Consider the following 6,000-nt stretch of genomic DNA (forward strand, 5'->3'; position numbering starts at 1 on the left):
GAAGCGCAAGTAGGCATTATGGAGCCAGGCTAGGCAGGGTGCTGTGGGAAACGTACGCTACCAAGTGCAAGACCCCTGGGAACTCGTACTCCGTAGCCTTGGGGAAAAGGTAGCCCGAGTGGGAGCAACTTACGAGAGCCCCCTGCAACTTTCCCCACGGACGTTCCTTATGGAAGGCAGCAGGGACGGTCACAGTAGTGACCGAGGGAGACGGTAGCTGCCCTGGGAGCCAAACGCCAAGCACCTGGATTGGGATCACCTGAGTGTGGGACAGCTGGAACTTTGAGGACCCGTCATAAATGGGACTCATTCAGCCCCACCACCCTGTCAAACGGTTGCTGAACGAGTGTTCATGAAGTTCTGCATCCTTTGGATTTTGGCTGTTAGTATTCGGAGCCACACCGGAGTCTATAAATAGGCCCTCCAAGGTTTCCCAATTCAGTCCAGGCCCTCGGTGTCTCCCTTTGTCTCCCCGGTGCTTTTGCTAGTGCAGCGCAAGATTTGGAGACGGGGGACCAGTCAGCTCTACTGGACAGATGTGAGGTGAGAATTTAACCTATTTTATTTTGCTCTTGTTAATTATTGAATCTTGCACTTTGAACAAATGATTAGCTCTCCATTCCACGTCTTGCGACTGTCCCCTTCGTCAAAGCAAAACAAGCACATTTGTGGAAATCTGGACCCCTTTTTTTATCCAGACGGATAATATTGTTCCCTGTTCTAGTTTCACTCACTTTGTGTCATCTCCCCTCCCTCTGGCTGGTCTTTTTTAACACCTTTCTTCTCTTCCAGAGCATTAGCCCAGCTTTGCATCGTCTTCAGATTTGGTAGTCCTCTCCTTGACTCTCTTCTGTCTCACAGTGAAACAGTGGAAACAAAATATAGAGTGAGAAAAAGAAACTGGAGAAGAATGGAAGGCTCGTCATGGATGGATCTCGTCAGAAAGCACAGAATGTCTCATTGGAGAAAAATATGAAATTTTCTGAGGATTTGAAATCCTGGATTTCCCCCCCCCACACACACACACAGCAAAAGCCCCCCAAACCTGCATTGTTGAGGCCGTTTCTGTAGACCCCAGAAACAAACAAACAAACAAGGTTTGAGTTCTTCTCATAACTAGGAAGGCGAACCTACCCATCAGAGAGATCGCATCTCCGTGTTCCTGGGGTAAACTTCCCTGCACAAAGTGGCCCTGAAAATGACCTCATCAGCGTTGGCTTTTCTGCTTTTGTTAGCCCTCTTTGACGTCCTGGGGTGCTTTAGGAGTATGGAGCAAGTCCCAGGAGCCAGCGTGAAAGCAGCAGCAGCAGCAGAGGGTGGGGATGAGGCGGGAGGCTGCAACCTGGCCAGTCCAGGGAAGGAGGCAGGTGGCGATCGGCCCCTCCACGTTGAGGTTGAAGCCACGGCTTGAATGGAAGGCCCAGAGTCACTTCATAGCAAGATGGGCAGCATACAAATTTGATAAATACATTGGTCACTTCATTTCAGTTCCCTTGCTGATAAGACCCATCATCCATAATTTAATCCCAGATGAAAGGACCTGTCATTGGTTGCAGGCAGGGTGGGCAGAATTAAACCCTCTTGACAGTTGCGGTAACGTGCTGGAGCCTCGTATGGCCTGCTTAAAACCCACAGAAACATTATCATCACCACTGATTTTTAGGGTTGCAAAAGGCCTTGATAAAAGGCGGGATTCAGGGGATTTTGACCCAATATAGTTTCCTCAGCCAAAGTTGAGAGAGAAAAAAACCCATAAAAACGCTTGTAGGCGCAATTATGTTTTATCGCTTAGGGGGAAAAACAGGGTGGGTTCGCGCCCCCCTCTTTCGCCCAGGATCGTGGAGAGGGAGAAGCAGAGTGCAGAGCGCAAAGTGCAGAGCGCCAGCAAAAGCACCGCCACTCTACGCTCCTCTGTGTAGAGCCCACAACGTAACACTAAGGGACAGAAAACGGCGCCCCCTGTGGTCCAAGCAGGTATATCAGCCAGCAAAAGAAAAACTTTTTAAATGTCATTTTAAGGTTATTATTATTTATTATTAAATCCTTATAATTAAGAGGTGATAGTGGGCAACCTTGTCTCGTACCTTCCTTTATTTCAATAGAATCTGTCAGTTCTCCATTTATCATTATCTTTGCTGTTTGTTTGTAATATATGGTTTGTATGGCTTGGGTAAATTTCTTACCAAAATTCATCTGTTCCAGTTGTAAAAACATAAATCACCAATTCACATTATCAAATGCTTTCTGTGTATCTAAAAACATCAAAGCCATTTGTTTTTCGGGGTGTGCCTCATAATACTCCAAAGTGTCCAGAATTATTTTCACATTATCTTCAATTTGTCTCTTTGGTAGAAACCCATTTTGATCAGGGTGAATAAAACAATTTAAGTATTTTTTGAGTCTTTCTGCTAATATTGAAGCAAATAACTTATAGTCTGAGTTTAACAAGGAGATGGGTCTATAGTTCTTAATTTGTGATAAATCAGCCTCCTATTTTGGCAAAAGCGTAATATATGCTTCTGACCATGATTTGGGCATCCTGCTCTCCCACATCACCTCGTTCTTACAACGATTCCTGAAGCATCTTGTAAAATTCCACTGGCAACCCGTCCGGGCCTGCAGCCTTTCCATTGTTTTGTTTTTTAAGTGCTTCGGTTAACTCCATCATCATCGCCAATGGTCCCCACCCTCTAAGCTTTCCGGTGAAATACATGAGGAAATCCCATAGGGGAAAATTACCAACTTAGGGTTAGAGTTAGGCCCCCTTGAATTCAGAGAGATAAACCAATCACGCCAATGGATTCCTAGCCCATGGGTATGGTTAGGAGGGGGGGGCGACTTTTTGAGTCCCTACCCTCTATGTTTCTTGGTGAAATACATGGGTAAATCCCATGGGGGGGGGACCAACAGGTTTTTTCCTCCTCTGGGTGCAAAAAGCTGAATTTTAAAAAAAGCAAGAAATGTAATTTTTAAGCATGAAATCCCCCCCCCTCCGAATCAAGTCCCCTCATGGGTTTTTCAATTTGGGCTCCAAAAAACTTTGGCCTCCAAAGCAGCCATTTTTCTGACCACGGGGTTATGAGTTTTTCTCCTCTGGGTGCAAAAAGCTTGATTTTAAAAAAGAGCAATAAATACACTGCTCAAAAAAATAAAGGGAACACAAAAATAAGACACCCTAGATGTGAATGAATGAAATATTCTTATTAAATACTTTGTTCATTACATAGTTGAATGCGCTGACAACAAAATCACACAAAAATTATCAATGGAAATCAAATTTAACAACCCTAGATTTGGAGTTACACTCAAAGTTAAAGTGGAAAAAAAAACTACAGGCTGATCCAACTTTGAAGTAACGTCCTTAAAACAAGTCAAAATGAGGCTCAGTAGTGTGTGTGTGGCCTCCCCCTCCCTACAACGCCTGGGCATGCTCCTGATGAGGTGGCGGATGGTCTCCCGAAGGATCTCCTTCCACACCTGCACTAAAGCATCCCCCAACTCCCAGACAGTCTGTGGCGCAATGTGGCATTGGCGGATGGAGCGAGACACGATGTCCCAGACGTGCTCAATTAGATTGAGGTCTGGGGACCAGGCGGGCCAGTCCATAGCATCAACGCCTTCGTCTCGCAGGAACTGCTGACACACTCCAGCCACACGAGGTCTAGCATTGTCTTGCATTTGGAGGAACCCAGGGCCAACCGCACCAACATATGGTCTCACAAGGGCTCCAAGGATCTCATCTCGGTACCTAACGGCAGTCAGGCTACCTCTGGCAAGCACACGGAGGGCCGTGCTCCCCCCTAAAGAAACACCACCCCACACCATTACTGACCCACTGCCAAACCCATCATGCCGGAGGACATTGCAGGCAGCAGAACATTCTCCACGGCATCTCCAGATCCTGTCACGTCTGCCACATGTGCTCAGCGTGAACCCGCTTTCACCTGTGAAGAGCAATGGGGGCCAGTGGCGAATTTGCCAATCTTGGTGTTCTCGGGCAAACGCCAAACGTCCTGCACAGTGTTGGTCTGTAAGCACAACCCCCACCCGTGGACGTCATACCACCTTTATGGAGTCTGTTTCTGACCGTTTGAGCAGCCATATGCACATTTGTGGCCCGCCGAAGGTCATTTTTCAGGACTCTGGCAGTGCTCCTCCTGCCCCTCCTTGCACAAAGGTGGAGGTAGCGGTCCTGATGCTGGGTTGTTGCCCTCCTACGGCCTCCTCCATGTCTCCCGATGTACTGGCCTGTCTTCTGGACACTACGTTGACAGACATAGCAAACCTTCTTGCCACAGCTTGCATCGATGTGCCATTCTTGATAAGCTGCATTACCTGAGTCACTTGTGTGGGGTGCAGACTCCGTCTCACGCTACCACTAGAGCGAACGCACCGCCAGCATTCAAAAGCAACCAAACCATCAGCCAGAGAGCATAGGAACCGAGAAGTGGTCTGTGGTCACGACCTGCAGAACCTCTCCTTTATTGGGGATGTCTTGCTAACTGCCTAGGCTTTCTACCTGTTGTCTATTCCATTTGCACAACAGCATGTGAAGTTGATCGTCAATCAGTGTTGCTACCTAAGCGGACAGTTTGATTTCACAGAAGTGTGACTGACTTGGAGTTACATTGTGTTGTTTAAGTGTTCCCTTTATCTTTTTGAGCAGTGCACAATACGCAACACATCCACACGATTTCTGCTAGTGTGGAACAAGAGGCACAAAGCAACAAGAACTTTATCGATTTGGAGAATTCCAGAGCAGTTTGCCTATTCCAGGTGAGTTTACAGACAACGGTGCCATCTCGTGGCGAAAGAAGGAGCAGCAGCCCTTAAACTTTTAATCTTCAAGAAGAGCAGGGAAGCGTTTTGTACGGCGAAAGTGGATATCGCAGGCGCTGTTTTGTTGAAATCTTTTAAATATGTTTTATGACTTCATCATTAGCTGTATGGAGGATTAATTTGCATAAATTAGCATTATAGGATTCTGCTTGTTGCTTCAGGGGCCACGATCGAAACAGCTGATAAGGAGAGCAATCCCACTAGGGAATCATTTTTTGGCCTCCAAAACGTGTTGCCTCCAAAGCTCCCATTTTTGGTACCGCAGAGTCAGGAGTTTTCGTCCTTTCCTTTGGGTGCAAAACACCTGATTTTTTTAAAATAGCAAAGAGTACCATTTTTGAGGATGAAATGCCACCGTGAATGGAGTCCCCTGGTGAGTTTTTCAATTTGGGCTCCGAAAAACGTTAGTTTCTAGAGCCCCCAAAACGTTGCTTTTTAAAAAGAGCAAGAAATACAAAACGCGACACATCCGCTCATGTCTGCTAATAGAACAAGAAATTTCAAAAGGTTTATTCGTTTGGAGAATTCCAGAGCAGTTTGCCTATGGCAGGTGAGTTTACAGACAACATTGCCATCTCATGGGGAAAGAAGGAACAGCAGCCCTTAAACTTTTTATATTTCCACATTACAGGGTCAGGGTCAGGGTCAGGGTCAGGGTCAGGGTCAGGGTTAGGGAGTCTGACAATCAGTCAGAATACAAGCTCAAGATCAAAGGCCAGAGAGGGGATAAAACCAGAGACTCAGGATTTCAGTCCTCCCTTCTCTTCTTCTCCACCAACATTGAAGCCTGTGATCACCTTTTCTGTTCAGGGCTCAAGCCACGTGGCCCTGTCCATCAATAAACTATCTTTCCAAGCAGCCTCCATGTCTCCAGTGTCTTTTTCCCCACTTGGAGCCGAACCCAGAAGGACATTTATTTCAACAAACTAAAGGCAAAAGTTAACTAAAATTGCTTCAGGTCCAGGAACTGACCTAAGTTTCTTGCTGGAAGATAAACTCCCAGGGTAAACTCCTAGGGTTATTTCAGTAATGCAACTTAAAAGGTGAAACTAATATACGACATAGACTCATTACACGCAAAGCAAGATAGTTCAAGCCGTGATGTGTCATAATTGTGATGATTACAGCGTACAGCTCATGAAACTTTCGATTTTCACACGT

At 46.2% G+C, this 6,000-nt stretch overlaps 1 protein-coding gene across 2 annotated transcripts in view; it reads left to right on the top strand.

Annotated features, from left to right (window-relative positions):
- Positions 1 to 2,391, top strand: part of LRRC38 (leucine rich repeat containing 38) — a 54,791-nt gene extending 52,400 nt beyond the window's left edge. For both annotated transcript variants that reach the window (XR_015695180.1, XR_015695183.1), the window contains one exon: positions 793 to 2,391. The gene's annotated coding sequence lies outside the window, so the exon portion shown is untranslated. The remainder of the gene's footprint in view (positions 1 to 792) is intronic.
- The last annotated feature ends 3,609 nt before the right edge of the window (positions 2,392 to 6,000 follow it).

Source organism: Thamnophis sirtalis, unplaced genomic scaffold (genome assembly GCF_051295495.1).
Source record: "Thamnophis sirtalis isolate CommonGarterSnake01/CBP01778 unplaced genomic scaffold, rThaSir2_p1.2 scaffold_15, whole genome shotgun sequence".
Lineage (NCBI taxonomy): Eukaryota > Metazoa > Chordata > Lepidosauria > Squamata > Natricidae > Thamnophis > Thamnophis sirtalis.